The sequence below is a fragment of the Molothrus aeneus genome, chromosome 13 (genome assembly GCF_037042795.1).
Source record: "Molothrus aeneus isolate 106 chromosome 13, BPBGC_Maene_1.0, whole genome shotgun sequence".
Taxonomy (NCBI): domain Eukaryota; kingdom Metazoa; phylum Chordata; class Aves; order Passeriformes; family Icteridae; genus Molothrus; species Molothrus aeneus.
Genome location: NC_089658.1, coordinates 12,667,874 through 12,683,941, shown reverse-complemented (window position 1 = coordinate 12,683,941; position 16,068 = coordinate 12,667,874). Strand labels below are relative to the sequence as shown.

Sequence of the window (16,068 nt, the reverse complement as noted above, 5' to 3'; positions counted from 1 at the left end):
TGGGACATGGGTCCAGAAACCAAATTGTGTCTGTGTGCTTACCTGTGCAGCTGTGGGGGGAATTTGTTGAGGTCTCTTGTATCTCATTTTGATTTAGGAATTTATTTATTTTTAAACATTTACTCTCTCTGGCATCATTCCGGCAGTCCCACGACCTTTACTCTCCCCAATCCATAAAAATCACTTAATTATTGGGCTGAAAATCAAGGCTTGGAAACAAAGCCAGCTTATGGGACCATCAGTTCTTGATATATTTCCTGAGAGGACATATTTCTGGGCACCTTCAGAGCAGAGCACGCAGCTTGTTGGATATGAGATATCAAGGCATTATTTATTGAGGAAGTCTTCACACTCCCTCATCTGTTATAATTAACTGATGACATTTTTTCTTAGGTTCAAAATATGGTGAAAAAGTATAATTAGCACGAAGCTGAGGCACTGCATTAAAATGTCTCCTATAGTTAATGTAGGGTAGTTGTGCTATTTATTATAGGAGGAGCTGGCTCTGACCTCTGTGTTGCCTAACACTTTTTATTGTAAAGATTCTTGAACTTTTTTTTCTTTTTGAGAACCTCTGACACTCCCATTGTTTGCTGTGGGCCCTTGAAATTCGTCTGGGGGAAGCTCTTCGAGTCGAGAAATGCCTGTTCTTTGTCCCTTAAATTCCTTTCAGGTTTAGCTGAATTATGAATTGTTCAGAATCACGATTTCCCTTCGCTTGCCTCTTGGGGGGGCAGAAAAAAAATTAAAATTTATTGTTTCCCTGGAATAATAATAACAGATTAGGAACAGGGTGAAATCATGGACTCCCACCACTTTATTGCAGAGCTCTGGACCAGCCAGGGAAGGTGGGAGGGTGTTCACAGCCAGCTCCATCACCCCTTTCCACCTTTAGGTCATATCCTTCCAGCACAGACCCTTCTCCTGGGAGAAAACTCCTCCGTGTTCTGGTGCCAGGAGGGAAAAGTGAAGGGGATGTGGGTGCATTGGCCTGGGCACTGCCAGCCCCAGCAGTCCCCTTCTCTGCCGGCCCCAGGAGAGCAGCCTTCTGCCACTGCCAGATAACATTAGTCCTGTATTTCATAGTGGCAGAAATCTGTGCCGAGGCTTGGGGCTTGAAAATCTCTCTGCCCGCACAGGATGAAGCAGGGATGGGTGCGGGGTGGAGGAAGGGGAATTTGTTACACTTGCCTACAATTGTTTTTCTTTTTGCTTATATAAACAATCTATTATTTATTAGCTATAAATAATGCATTTTTCTGTATGTTTAGAATGCACGTGATTTCTGTATATTAAAAATGTACATGGTTGAAGGCACCAAAGCAGGCGCTGGCAAGTCGGGGGGTACCTGATTTCATTCTGACCATGAGACGTTAATTCAGCCTCTCCCTGCCCATGCCCTTACGAGGCTGACGGCACGGTCACGGCCTATTTTTAGCTCACTCCCTCTTTTCCTGTCCAGAGTGGCTGCACGGCGAGGTGGAATTAAGGTTGCGTGGACAGCCATAAATTGGACACTTCCTAACTTTGAAGTGCTTGACCACGCAACCTAAGCGAGGGCTCTTCAGGGCAGTATTTCTGCATGTGGCATTAACTGCATTGGCTGGGGACGTCAAACACAGGGGTAGAGAAGCTGTAGAGCAGAAAAGACCTATCAGACTATTGAAAGTGTTCGTTTGAATAGGTGGGGGAGTCAACAGAGCCTACACTTGATCTGAGCTAAATGGCCAAGAAGATGTCTCCAAGCTGAAAGGGGGGAAGCCTTTGTTCCTTCAGTCCCTGCCTTGATGTTTTCTTTGCCTTTGGTTTTCCCTCGTTCCCTCCTAAGGAGGTTTGGGCTCCTGCTCTAGAGCAACCTTTGGCTTGTGTGGTGAATTTATGTGCTGGTAGAAGCGGGGGTGTCCCTAGGAATGTGCACACACGCGCACGCTCCCGTCATCGCACCAGCAGACGTGTGCTACCAGCTCGCAGGTACTTGCTGATTGGCGTCCTTGCCTTGCCTTGCCTTGCCTTGCACACTCCCTCTTTCCCATGTCACTGTCAGGAGCCATTCCACATGTTGGAGGGAAAGGAGAGGCCTTTGTGTTTTACATAGGAAGGATAATCTCTTTTTTAGCTGCTGGAAGAATTACTCCAAAGGTGATTATATGCAAAGCACATTTATCTTTGCCTGAAATAGCACTTTTTTGTTTTCTTTTTTTCCTTTGTTTACTGGTGGGCATCTCCATTCTGGCTCTCAGTAAGATGCCTGGCTGTCTGTTTTTGAGTGGAGTGGACACCTTGAGCAAATCAGTCTGGAAAGTAAGCAGCCCTTTGTTTTACTTTCCCAGGTTTAATTCAGTCACAACCCCTTGCACATACCTTGTGCCAATACCAGAGCACTCTTCCCCAGCTGGCAGTGTATTTGCCCTGGGTTATGATTATTTGACTGAGCAGTTTTGTGTTTCCAGAATTCCTGGAACCTGATACCTGCCTGGGGCCGTTTCTGGATCAGCACAGGTTTCCAAGTGTCCTGCGTTTGGGTTTCCATTGTTTGGGTTTGGCTTGTGTTTCATGAGCATCTCTTTCATAACTTTCCCCCTCTCTCCTGCCTCTCAGTTCAGCAAAGGGCCTGTCTATCTGAATGCAGGCAATAAACATCTGTTCTCACCCTCACTTCTGTTAATGAGATAGAGACAGGTAAGCATCACACATACCAACTTCCCTGCTCTCAGCAACATCAAGGAAACGGTGACAAGCTATTAATGGAAAGTGATGGTCTGGGTGCTAATTAGTGCTTCCTTTTCAACTTTTACCTACATGTCTGCTGAGATGCCCATCCCAGCCTCTCCTCTCTCCTTGCATCCCTTTGTTTCCAGCATGTTATGTTCACTGTGCACATTCCATGTCAAAGAGTCTTCTCTGTTTTTTCCCTACCGATCACTTTCTGCATCCCTTCATTCCCTTTTTTTCTTTTCCCTGGCACCCTCATTCTTCTGTGGTTGTTCCAGCCAAAGAATAAACATGATATTTTAGTAGGATCTGAAAGCTTGGGGATGGGATATATGAAGTTGGTCAGGAATTGCTCATCTTCATCACTGGGTAGTAATATTTGCTTGTGGCACTAGTGCACGGGGTCAAATTACCCTGGGGATGTGAGGTCAGAGATCTATCCCCTCTTCCCACAGGTAATGCTGTAGGGAGCCTCCCAGCAGCTCACAGGTCTTGATCATGGAGCAATTAGTATTTAAAGTAGATCTTCTGGTAATGCCCAGAGACCAAGAAGGACAGGCCTCCATGGTGTGAGCCTGCAGGAGATGACAGGTCCTGCCCCAGAGAGTTTGTGATCTAAACCCTAAGTGGTTTTGCTGTCCACCAGCCCCTGGTTTTTTAATGGCTGGTTTTTGAGATCCACCCCAATTTATGCTGCTGCAGCAATATGATTCCTGGTCTCAGCTTGGTGCCCGGTCTCTCCCTTTTCTCTTTCTTCTGGTCCCTGGGCTCTGCCCCTTCCCCAAGGACACTAATCATCCCCTCCTCACCTTTTCTGCACGGGCTGCGGGTTTCTTGCTGCCAGGCTTGTGTCCCAAGGAGCTGCCTAATCTGCCCCTGTCATTCCCAGTCACAGGCTCTGCACACACCATAGCTTTATGGGGAATGCTTGCAGGGCAGTAGGAAGAGGCAGCCATGGTTTGCACATCAGCTAATTAATTTTCATGACTGAACGATGCTGCCTGGTCTCTTGTTTATACTCCTCGCCTCTCCCCTTCTCCCCCTCCTCGCTGACACACACACAAGACGACACATCTCGCAGGAACGTCAGCATCCTTCCACAGCCTCGAGACGCGAGCGGTTATTCTGTTGGCTTGTCAAACGTGGGTTTCCCTGCTTCATGGTACACAGGGGCCCCCTGTTTCACATTTGCTGATTCTTATTAGACCCAGCGCGCCAGGGCCCTGTCTCTCCCTGCAAAGCAACGCGCCGCATCCCATCCATAAATCCAACCCTGGAACAAAGCCTCTTCTACCCTGCCCCATATTTCTACCCAGCCTGCCCGCTTTCCCCTCTCTCTCTCTCTCTCCCCCTCTCCCGTGCTGAAGGTTTCCTAGTGCCAGGGAGATATGATAATTCTTGTGAAGAGAGCATGAAATGCCTCTGCTCTTTGTGTCTGTTTAATTCAATGAGAATCCCAGCCCCAGATGTCATGAATGGTGGGCTTTGTGCTGGCCCTTCCTAAGCCCTAACCGCCAGCCCAGCTCTCTGTCTTTCTTGTTTCCCACCACTGGATACTGATTAACAAACTAAATTATTTTTCCTCCCTAATGATGTTTTCCCACTTTGCCCACCAGGCTGGAAGAAGCCACGGGGAGGAAAGAGTTTGTGCAAAGGATGAGATAGCCAGGGAGAAAATTAAAGAGACAGTGTTGCTGTCTGGGGTCTGGCAATGCAGGTCCACTCGGCTTTATTTCCTTATTAGAGAACGGGGTCGTGTCTGGCTGTATTTTACGTGGCTGGGTGTATTTCAGCCGAGGGATGGGCTTGAAGCATCCACACAACGTATGCTCTGAAGCAAGCTAAGGTCTGTAACTCACTTGTAATTGTGTGTGCAAGTTTGCACGGCCCCAAATTTAAGGTCTCTTTTCCGAACGTGAGTGACACGCGGTAATTACTAGACATCCGTCCACGCATATGGGAACCTCTTTCTAATTGAGACAAATTCTCTTTTCCTTAATCAGACGTGACTGAGAGTTCCTGGAGTGGGATGCCTTGGGAAGGGCTGGGACGTCTCCACCTGAGCAAGGAGAGGTGAGTCCCTGGAAGTCTTGCTGAAGGATTGAGTCCAACTCATGCATGGGAGACCAGCTCTTTTACCTGATCCCTGCCTCTCTCCAACAGCCAAATGCCCGGCCAGGCTTTTGAAACAGGGCCAGTTGTTAGCTGCTGCTAGAGAAGACCAGCAGCGATAATCCAGGGAGCCTGGATGGAGCTGGAGGCAGGTGGCCAAGGCAGGATTGTGCGGAGCCACCTGCTTCTTGGAGCCCAGCAGTGCCTTCTTGCTGGGCACCAGCAAAGCTGTGTCCAGCAAACACCCTCCTGCAGCAGTAAAAGAGAGTGGTTGTCAACCTTGTGAATAGAAAAGATGGTAGGAAGGGAGAGAAACTTTTAACAACAGTCTGGGGCTCTGAGTTGTGCCGTTGGGAGTCATTGAGAGGGAGTTGGTTTGGCATTTTGATTTAAAAAAAAAACCAAACAAACAAAAAGCCAGAGGAGCCTCTGTGTTGGTGGTGTGGACTCCTCTCAGTTGGGACATGGGAAGGGACAGGTGTGATGGACAGGGCAAAACAGAGAGCTGGGTGTGCTTAGGAAGGCTCTACAGTGGTGCAGTGCTCAGCCCTGCATTTATCAGAAAATACAATATATGTATTTATCTCTCACAATTGAGAGCTCAAGTCAGAGAGGGCCAGAGCTTTGCCTTTCCCTGTGCAGATCTGGGAGGCTTGTGCAGGCTCAGCTTGGCAGTAGCTGCTCCTGTCAGAGCCACACCAGTGCTGCAGTACCCAGCCATGGTTCCCTTTTTCCTCAGCTTCGACTCAAAGGGGGAATAAACAGGGAAAAGGGAGTTGGTTGCCTGCACCCACCAAGCCCCTGCAAGCACACCCACTGCATCCCACAAAGCACTGCCTCACGTACGGCCTTTGCTTCCCACTGCAGTCACATCTGACCCTTATTACTCCTGCAAGTTAGAACAAGGCAGGAAAAATGGCTGTGCAGTGAGTTTCTTCATGCGCCAGGATTTATTAAGAACAATAGGGGAAATCAATCCATCTATGTAGAATACATCACAGGCTGCAATGGGATAAAGCATTTATTCCGCTCTTGAAGGGTAGAGCTATAACTCATGGGAGGCAAAACCCTTAGTGCTCTGGAGTCCCTTCCCTTCATGTGTGCAAAGAAATGCTTTAGCCCATGGCAACCTACCAGCTATTGAATTTGTGTGGAGAATCTGCCGTCCTTCCCCTTTGCCGGCCCCTTTTTGGAAGGCGAGTCACTCATTAAAACACACCTCTGGAAAAATGAAGGGGCTGTCGGTTCGAAGGCATCTCTGCATCTCGGTTTTACTTTAAACAGAAAGGGAATAGAAATGTCTCAGTGATTTAAAAGCAACCCCCCACCAATTTTGAATGGACAGATTGTGCTTTAACCAACGTAGGATTTGCTGCAACTTTCTGCTGATGCCCAAGGACCAGGCGCTGCAATTACAGCAGAGAGGGATGGGTTGGGGTGTTGTGACAAGGCGAGATGCTGTGCAGGGAGATGTGTGTTGTGCAGCTGAACACCTCCAGTGCTGACTAGATAGATGTGTGTGTATATATATAAGTACTCCCTGTGCCCAGCTCTCTACTCTTGGTAGAAGGCATGCGGTGCAAAGACTGGAGCAGTAGTTAGCAGGGGCAAAAGGTGACCAGGATTTGTTATAATCTTTCTGGTTGTGAGAGAGTGTGAAGCTGTGGGGGGGGGGGGTTGTGGAGGGGTGGCATTAATAGTGAAATGGTCTTTTCACTAAGCCTATTTTCACTGGGTCTAATCTATGTTGTGGGAAGAGGATCTCTTCCATAGGGCAGACCCAGCGAGGCTGGTGAGCTGTTTGGAGGGGTCTGGGCTGCCAAGGAGTGCAGGCAGTGGGAAGCCAGGCAATTGAGCAGACACGTCAGACAGCCTTCCTCAGCAGAGATGACTTGGTAGGTAGCGTGCTGTTGGGCAGATGGGGTTAATTCTTACACCCAAATCAAAAGGCAACCGAGGGGGGAATGTTTTATTAATGAAAGCAGCCCTTTGTGAGTATTCCTCCCGAGGCACGTTCCCTCCACCCGCTGCCTTCCCCCCTGGCTGCTGTCTGGCCCCACGTCTTGCTCAGTACCTGCTCAGCTGCCACTCACCCACTGATAGGTTTCATCAAGAAATGTCTCCATATGTGTCTGAGTCCTGAACCTGGGTATGTGGGATGGGAGGAGGAGGAGGAGAGATGAGTCCTTGGCCATGCTGGAGACAGGGGTTTGCCACAAGCAGGCAGAGCTCAGGCTGTCACAGGTTGCACATCAGCCCATTGATTGCTGCAATGGTGCTGCAGGAGTCACCTCTTGCTGGCACTGAAGAGCAAGAGGAACAGAGTGCAAGGTAAAATGCAGGTTGAAAGTGAGTACTCCAGGGGGTAGGGGATGGAGGGAACAGTTGGAGATTGGGTTGGAGAGGTTGGAAGTTGCCTTGCCTACCATCCAGTCCCCTTCCCATCCCACCACATCTCTGCCTGCCAAGCAATGGGCTCAAGAGAGGAGCAGAGGATTTCCGTGCACATAGAAAGCAGCCTCTTCTTGTCTTTCTTACCCTGCTGTGTCCCTGTGCCCATGTCCTCAGGGGCCCTGGACACCTTGTTCTGTTAAAGGACAGGGCCGTGGGAGTGTCAAGGGCTGTGCATGGAGATTATTTCTGTTGCTTTGTTAAAAATAAAACAAAAGCTGGTTTATGACAATTGATTCAGGAGAAAGAGGAAGTGGAGCTCAATTCCCAGAGCACCTTTTAGCAAGGCTCTGCATGCGCGCGCGCATGTCGTACGCGTGTCAGAACTGAGCACCCACGGAAGGCCGGGTCGGGAAACCTCACATGGAAGCGGGGAAAAGACCCCAGTGCATGGCTGCTTCCCTGAGGGAACCCCCGCAGGGCTAATGTTTGATCTGAGGCTCCGTTGTACTCCTCTGAAACCTTGGGATGTCAGGAGCTCGAAGGGAGCCTGGGATGGAAGAGGATGCTATTTGCATTTTCCTATGAATGCATCTATTTGTATAAATCTGGTGTCTCTGTGCATGCGCACACTCCCCTACGCATGCATTTGTTTGAAGAGCAACACACTGTCCCTGTAGTGTTCTCTGCTCAGGGCCAGAACTGGTTAGTCTGAAATTCAGACTCTTCCTGGAGGAGCTGCAACTCCCCTCCCCGCTTCAAATCCAGCAGTGGCTATGGACATAGGAGTCCCGAGATGGTTCACCATGCGGTAGCAGAGTTTCATTGTGGGGGATGAAGGCTCCCCCTTTCAAATTTGCACAGACATCAAAAGAATCTGGAAGGTTCAAACAGATCACAACGTAATCAAAATGCCAAGCCACCGTCTGCTTCTGCCTTTGGGTTGACAAGCAGGATTAGCACCCAAGGGAAGCAGGGTGTAATAGTGTTTCACGGGCACTGTGAACAGCCCAGGAGTGTGCGGAGTACAGAAAGGTTAGCCGAAGGGCAGGTCTGGCTACAGACGTACGGTTGGGGGGCGGATTTTAAAGCAAGGAGCTGTACTCATACACCCTCCGTGGGTATTTACTTTAGCAGAAGGCAGGACTCTCCTGTATACCAGTGATGTCACGCTGGAAGCAGTTTAAGCTAAACTGGAGAAAGCCAGTTTAAGAGTGAAGATGTGCACCAGTGTGGCGAGGAGCAACAGCAGTTGACCTATAGTGCTGTCATTATAATGGTGTGGTTTTCTGTGTAGACAACCCTGGAGCGGAGCAGCTAGCCTGCCATCCCTTATGTTTCACTGTCTAGCTGAGATGTATAACATGGCCCTGCCTGCATGCAGTTGCAATCACCCTCTGGTTCTCCACAGAGTACTGGAGCAGAAGCCGAATTTTCAACGTGCCTATTGCACCGTCTGAAGTAGTCCCATCATAGCTAAAGACACATGAAATGCTTCCCAAATTCTGCTTTAGTGTCAGTAATTGCTGGTCTTGTCCTGAGGGCAGCCCAAGACCAGAGATGAGGGTTCCTTGGTTGGTGTTTGTTGTTGCTCATTTGGAAAACTGAGCAGCACTGATGTGCCCACTGTAAAGCTCCCATGGAGTGAGAAATGTATCTGTAGCTTTGTCTGTGTTGTCTGTGTAACCATGCATTTTATGACTGACCTTGTTTTAAATTTGTGTTAAATTAAGGTTTAGGAAGCTCATGTGTTCTTTACTGATATCGCTGCAGTTTTAGTTTGGGATTTATTTTGTTTTGGACAGGAGAAAGGCATAATTTGCCTATAACTCACTCTCTGATGGCTGGACAGGTGACATTTTGCCTTGTAGCTCTCGGAATGCTCTATCTGTCCAGGCTGTGTCTTCCAGGGCCAGTCCAGTGCCTGGCATCCTTCAGAACTCACTGGGACACAGTGAGGCAGGCTGTGTAGGGTACACCCGTTCGTGTCCAACGGTAAAGCCATGGCAAGGGCACGGCTGCCTCTGTGGTCACAGGCAGGGCCCAAGCAGTGTGTGCTGCCTGGTGAAGGAGAAGTGTACCAAGATTGTTCCAGCCAGGAGGGCTGGGGAGAGAGCTGTGTGAGTGCCGCGCGCCCAGCGCCTTGGCGCCGTGAGCAGGGCCCGGGCTAAGATGGCCGCTCGCCAGCGCACTCTGGTCCACCATGGCAACTCCTTTTCTCCTGGGGCCCCCTTTACTGGCTGCCACTGCTCCTGGGTGCCCACTGCCTCGGGGCTGGCGGAGGGGAGCCCGCTGGGATGGGCCAGCTGCGGGCCTGAGGCAGTGTGGGCCCCGGCGGCCATTTTGCGGGAGGCGAGCGCCGCCTGTAAGATGGCCGCATGGGCATGAGGTGGGGTGCAGCGCTGCCTTGTCCTCGCCACGCTGCCTCCCTCACGCCGTCCCCTCCTTATCTTGCTAATTACCGATGAAGGCAGAACAATAACGGGAGCTGGCATGCCCCAGTTCTTTCTCTGCCACCTCCTTCCTCGGGCGGAAAATCTGCGCACACACCTCCCCCCCACCGCCCGCCAGCCCCTCTGTGATATTAACTGAATTAACATACTTCCTAATTTGCCCTGTGTTTTTCCTGCGCCGGCTCCCAGCCGCCTCGTCATGGCTTCTCCAACTGGTGGGGAAGAGGCGAGCGCGTTCATCCCCTCCGCTCGTTTGGTTGTATGCGAAAAATCCTTAATGACATCTAAAAGGGGTGGCGGGACAATAGCCCACGCGGGGTTTGGCAGGAGACGTGCGATATTTACCCCGCCAGACCATCCTCGCTGCCTCTTTGCCGAGGGATTACGACGGCCGCCGTCCCCGCGTTCCTCCATTTATTTATTTTGCTGGTGGCGGGGGGGACGCATTGGCACGCGGCTGCTTTGTGTGCCTTGCTTCACCTATGAAAAGGACATATTAAGGTGTTGCCATAAACCCCCGGATGACAAAGAAAGCGCCTTTCTCTTCTGCTTGTGGGCAACAATGACAGAAGGCTTTAAAACCAAGAAATTTTTTTACCCCCAATTGCAGAAGGTTTCCCCTAAAAGGAACTTAAATATGTACCATTAATTGTAAAGTGCTGAGCTCCTGCTAACTATGCCATGCTTTTTGTTTCTGATAGTATTTGTCCATTGCAGAGAGCAAGCCAAGGATGCGGAGCCTCCCCCACCCTCCTCCCTTTGTTTAAGTGACAAAATGTTTCTATGTTCTTGTTTAGAAAATAAACCTTTGTGGGTTTTTCAGCTTTTAGTTTTATTTTTTTTACCCATTTATCGTGGTGTGAAATCCAAACTCCCCTTCTTCCCAGATCTTGGGAATCCATGTTCCTCATGATCAATTTTCCCTCCTTTATCTAAAAATACAACATTATTTTATAGCATTACTCTGAAAATGCAGCAGTTATATTTTGAATTTGAGTATTCAGAGCTTCAGGATATTGCAATATTTTTTTTTACAAGCGATGAATGAAATGCAATGATTTAAGTGTGTAATGCACAATACAGATGCCATGCATTGTAAATACATTTCAGGGGCATAAAATCCAACACAGAGAGCCAGTGTTCCACGAAAGCCGGGAGTCCAAAAATAACTGTAAAAATGAATTGTCTGTCGGGACGAATCTCTCAGATCCAAGCCAATATTTGCAGGGTTACAATATACAACTGGCTTACTTATTGGCATAAATATCTCATTTTAAAATGCCGATGATAAACTGAAAAAGAGGTGAAGGAGATATTTGACTGATTACTGGATGCCATGGATTCCCTGCATTTAATTTCATACTTACATGCTATTTACTTATCCCATGTTTATGGGTATGCGCTTTAGCTTCATGTAAATCTCTCCTGTCTGTCTGTCTCATTGCGTTCTTTTCTCTTCTGCCATCCCATCTGCTTCTCATGGTCCTTCTCCTGAAACCACATCACAGGATCTGATGGGGATAATGGGAATCCGCCTCTGGTCTCTATCATAAACATGCCAACGTGGGCTATTGTGTCGGGAGCCGGCGGTCACCAGATGGTGCTTGGTTGCCCAGGGTCTGTGTCACTGGGTTTGGTCTCTCGATAAACCAACAGCTCTTTTAGCATTGTGTTTTCCCCCAAGATCTACCTACCCTGGCTGAGGAAGGTGTAAGGACCTTGGGTAATGAATCCCCAGGGATGAAACCCTTCTGGGTGTGTTGGGCGCTTTGCAGCCTCAGCTATGCAGCTATGAGCTGCCCTTGCAGAGCTGAGGTTTGTTAATCCCTGTGCTCAGCCGTGTTCACCCTGTCTGCATTCCTGGAAAGGAAAATGAGTGTGGTAGTATGGGACTGGATGCTGTCTCCATGTGAAAAGCGGTCCATGTCAACCTAAGCAGACATCTTGCTACCTTTATGTACCGGGCTTGGGAAGACAGGGCAGAGACATCTCTGTGATGCAGACAAAATCAAACCGTCTCCACTTGCCTGGGCTCACAGACAACTCTTGAGTGTCTGCAAAAGGTCTGGCTTGTGGAGGTATCATTGAGAGATGTAGATGTTACAGAGTGACTGAGGTATGGGGCTTTCCCTGTGAAAAAATGTCCTCCAGCCAGGAGAGACCCAGGGACAAATCCTGCTCTTCATTATGTGTCTGTATGTCCTCAGGAGGTCCTGGACATTGTTGTACATGTGAGCTGCAGAGCGGGGATTAATGCAGAAATAAAGATTGAAGATAAAAACAGTGAGAGCGATGTCTCTTCCTGAACGCAGACAGATGGAGAGAGCCTGGCATAATTACATTTAGCAAAGGGCCGCCATGAATGAAACCAATTAAAGGAGAAGCAATGCTCAGATGAGAGAGAGAGGGAGAGAGGAAAGCAACCACCTTTCTGGGTCTTCTTGGGCATCCACCTTCTATGGGGGGTGAGTCGCACACAGTCCCCAAGTCAGGGGTGAGCTCTGCATGCACCTGCCTCCTGGATTAGGGGGACTTAGCTTATCTGCCATGGTGAAAAAAGAGGGAAATAGGAAACATCGGGCGCTGGCGGGGCCGGCATGGAGCTGGCTTGCAGCCAGCCCCAGCCTCGCCGTCTCCATTGTCTCATGGCTTTAATGCGTGCCTAGAAATCCAGTATTTAGGATTCAGGTTACCATTGTAAAGCAGAAAGGTCGTGCTCAGCGCCGCTCGGTGTGGATTCCTCTGGCAGCTCTTTTGCCTGCGTGCCCCATGTTGGGATGGTGTTGGCAGAAGGCCTGGGGCCAGGAGGCTTGCAAGGAGCACGTCTTTGCTGCCTCTGGCATGGTGTGCACCTTGCAAGGGATGCTGCTGGTTTTGGGATTTAGGGAGGGCAGCGGGAGGTGTCCAGAAAGCCACACAAAGGAGAGGTTTGCATTTTCTGGGCAGCCAAAGCTGAGCGTGCCTTGCTGACAAGCTTGGCTTAAAATCCAGCAAGGCAGGATCAATGTGTCTCTTCCTTTGGCTCTCACTTGGTGGGAGCTTCACGAGTAGCTGCTGCTGGTGGCCAAGGCTAAGAGAGGCTTTTGGGACTGTTCCTCCTGATTTCATTTGTAGTCCCAGAAATGGCTGTTTTCCAGCTTTCTTCCCTTCTTCTACTATCCTGCTCTCAGGGGAAGGTGCCTTTCGGGTGGAAGAGCAGCTGGCAAGGCTGGACTAGAATAATTCACAAGGGTTTTAGAGCAAACCTTGGGATTTGGGGTGTCTGTTGCAAACCTCCAGCAACTGTAATCAAGGACTGTTTAAAAGTCTCAGTTCTCACTTAAAATTAATAGAATTATGCTAACAAGAAATGTATTTAGGGACATCTTAATTGCAGGGAAAACTCTGGAAACAAGTCAAAGACCTTGTAGGGCTTAGGCATTATCAGTCTGAAGAAAACTCCTCCAATTAGTTGGTTTTTGGAATGAATCTTAGCAATTTTGGGGATCAAGACTCAAAGCTCGAGGCTGACAGTGCAGGATGCTGCGTAACACCCGAACAGAGAGGAAAAGAGAGACTGACAACTCAAAGTGTCGTGGATCACACTGGGTTGGATAGCAGCCGGCTTGGGTCTTATTTAAGCCCCTAGACATACCGAGAACTCTCAGGAGTGGTCCCAGCCACTGTTGTATGGCCCTGGGCACAGAGGGCTGTGGTCCAGAAGGTAATAATTGGTGATGTTGGTCCCTGGCACCCTATTCTACAAGAGAGGGATGTACATCTCTGTATGTGCTAATGAAGGTGGTGGGAACAAGGCTGTACAGATGCAGATTGGCTGTGCCTGTGGATACATGTGGCTCAGTCTCATTCTGGGAACAGCTTGAAAAACAGTGTTTGACTTCCACGCTGTCAGGACTCAGAAAAAAAAAGAAAGCTTTTTAAAATTTATTTGGTCCTTGCTTTAACTGAGAGGTCATGTACTGTGTGCAGCGCTGTGGAAGACTCTGCTTAAGAGTCAGAGGAGGAGATGCTGTCTCTGTGGTGTCCTCATGGTACCGTGCAGGATCTCCCCAGGCTGCTGCAGATATGTCCCAAGCTGCCACTTGGACCAGTGACTCAAGGGAATGTGCTCCTTGAGTCCATTTGTGATACATTTCATAGGTATTGCCCTGGTCCCAGTGGCTGTTTGTCTGAATGTGCTGTTGCCAGTGTGAGTTTTAATGCAGCTCATGCAGAAGTGTACTGGAGCTCCCCAGAATGAAGGGCAAACTGCATGTGTGAGTCTGGACCTGTACCAAGCTCTTAAGGCAGTTGTGGTCCTGCATGGTGCCCAGGCTGAGCTTCCTGATGGCGTGGCACTGAGGAGCAGGGTAGAAATAGAGGGCTTCCGAGTGGGTGCAAGGCTGGGACCCATCTGACTCATTTTGCTTGCAATCAGGGGAATGGGTGATGTGTCAGAGCAAGCTGAGAGCTTGGGGAGGAAACAAATGGCTCACATAGATAAGTGCTGGCTGGGGAGCCCATCAGGTTCCTGTTCCCTTGCAAAGGAAAGATCCTTCCTGCAGCTTGTTGCATTTCTGTAGGCTCTGACTGACTTCTGCCTCCTTGCCTCCTTCTCATCCCCAAAGGACAGAGACTAAAGGAGTGCCTGCTATTGCTGCAAGAGCTTGAGGATGTGGTAGGAAGTGGCTGGTCTCTGCTACCTAATTAACAGCATGGCTGAGTGCTGGGAAACAAAGGCTCCGGTTTCTACACTCTCTTCCTTCTTCCTTTCCTTCCTAGCCCCTAAAAGAAACCTCCCTACTGATGCCATGGGATGTTTCCATAGATACCTCTGTGGCTGCAGGGATGTGGAGGGGACTGTCTTGCTGTGTGCAGTGGGACGAGGATGGTGATGGTGTGCTTTATTCCAGACTTGGATCAAGCACTCCAGGGAAGGCGTGGCTGGAGGGACAGGGATGCATCGCTTCTGCTTGGGCTATTTCCAGCTGCAGCTGTCTCGAAGCTCTGCAGAGTGCCCTTCTGCCTCCTTTGGGAAAAACCTGCCTGTGTTGATCCATTTGGGCATGGAGCAAGCAGAACTGGCCACAGATGCCTGCTGCAAGAAAGGCTTCGCCTGTTCCATGCTCCAAAGACAATGCCAATCTACTGGGATTGTGGCACCAGTGACCAGCAGGGCCAGTGCACTTGACTGAGGGGCTGAGAGCTGCAAGGGCTCTGCCAAGGAGGGATTCTCTACATCTTGGGGAGTTTTCACACTTCCATCGCCTGATCAGACCCACTCAGTGGGAGTCATGGTGGCAGGCAGAGGGACATGGGGGTGTTTGAGCTGCATGCTGTACTCCTGAGGGACTTGCTTTATGGCTGTGCAGAATTAGTCTGTGTTTTCTAGGCCACCTTTGAAAAGCAGCTGAAAATTTGATTTCCATAGCCTAAAAACGGAGCTCTGTGTTTGGCTCCTTAAAAGACAGGCAAGGACTAGAAATCTCCTGCGACCTGAGAGCCCAGTCAAACTCTGAATGGCTCAGTGAGGGTGGAAATGGGCTTTGCTTTTACCACAGTCAAGTTTACTGCTGTAGTTCCCCCAGTTTGTGCACAAGGGCCACACTGAGGAGCTTCCCAGCTCCTCTCTGCTGCCTGAAGTTGCTAGGGCAGAAAGGCTCCTTTGCCAGAGCTGTTTTGGGAAGGACTGGAGTGGTGGCTGTCAAGACTGGCACCTCTTTAGTGCTGTGTTTCCATGGCTGTGCTTGGAAAGGGCGGGTGGGCACGAGGCCACCAAGCCCTGAGAGGAGGGATGTCTCTGGTGACGACCACTCATTTTGCCATGCAGCCCTGAGGAGAGGGAGGCTGTGTGTCAGCCCGATGGAAGCTCTCTGCAGGTCCTCCTGCCCGAGGAGCAGGCAGTGACACATTTCTGACACAAACTGAGAGGAGATGCCGGCGTGAGATCCCGGTCATGTCATCTGGGATCAGGTACCAAACCCAGCCGTGGCTGCAAGCGGTGAAGGAAGCAGCTGCCCCGAGCGATGGTGAACATGATCCAGAGCTAATCCCGGGGCGTCTGCTCCCTGTGTGTGCCCGTGGCAAGGTGCTACCCTCAAGGTCTCCCAGCCCCACACCATCACTGCTCCTGTGGCTCTGCAGAGTGGAGCTGTGGATGAATGCCGGGGGGATTTGCTGGCTGGGGATGTGACAGGTTCGCACTGGGCTTGCATTGGATGACGGGTGCCAGCTCCACAGGGTGCAGGCACAAATATCTCAGGGGGATTTGCTTTCCTACAGAGCCTACTGCTCTCACAGGAAGATGGAAAAATTTGGGTCCTAAAGGGATGAACACTGCCTGCACTTTGAAGGCAGACATCCCAGGAACCATAGAGAAAAAAAGACACCCACTGATTTTTTTTTTTTTTTTTTTTATTTC

The 16,068-nt window shown here is 49.8% G+C and overlaps 1 long non-coding RNA gene across 6 annotated transcripts in view; it reads left to right on the top strand.

The window, feature by feature from the left end:
- The window catches only part of LOC136562356 (uncharacterized), a 43,321-nt gene that overhangs the window by 13,135 nt on the left and 14,118 nt on the right, over positions 1-16,068 (top strand). For all 6 annotated transcript variants that reach the window (XR_010784498.1, XR_010784500.1, XR_010784501.1 and 3 more), the window contains one exon: positions 4,716-4,785. This is a non-coding gene — a long non-coding RNA (uncharacterized lncRNA). The remainder of the gene's footprint in view (positions 1-4,715; positions 4,786-16,068) is intronic.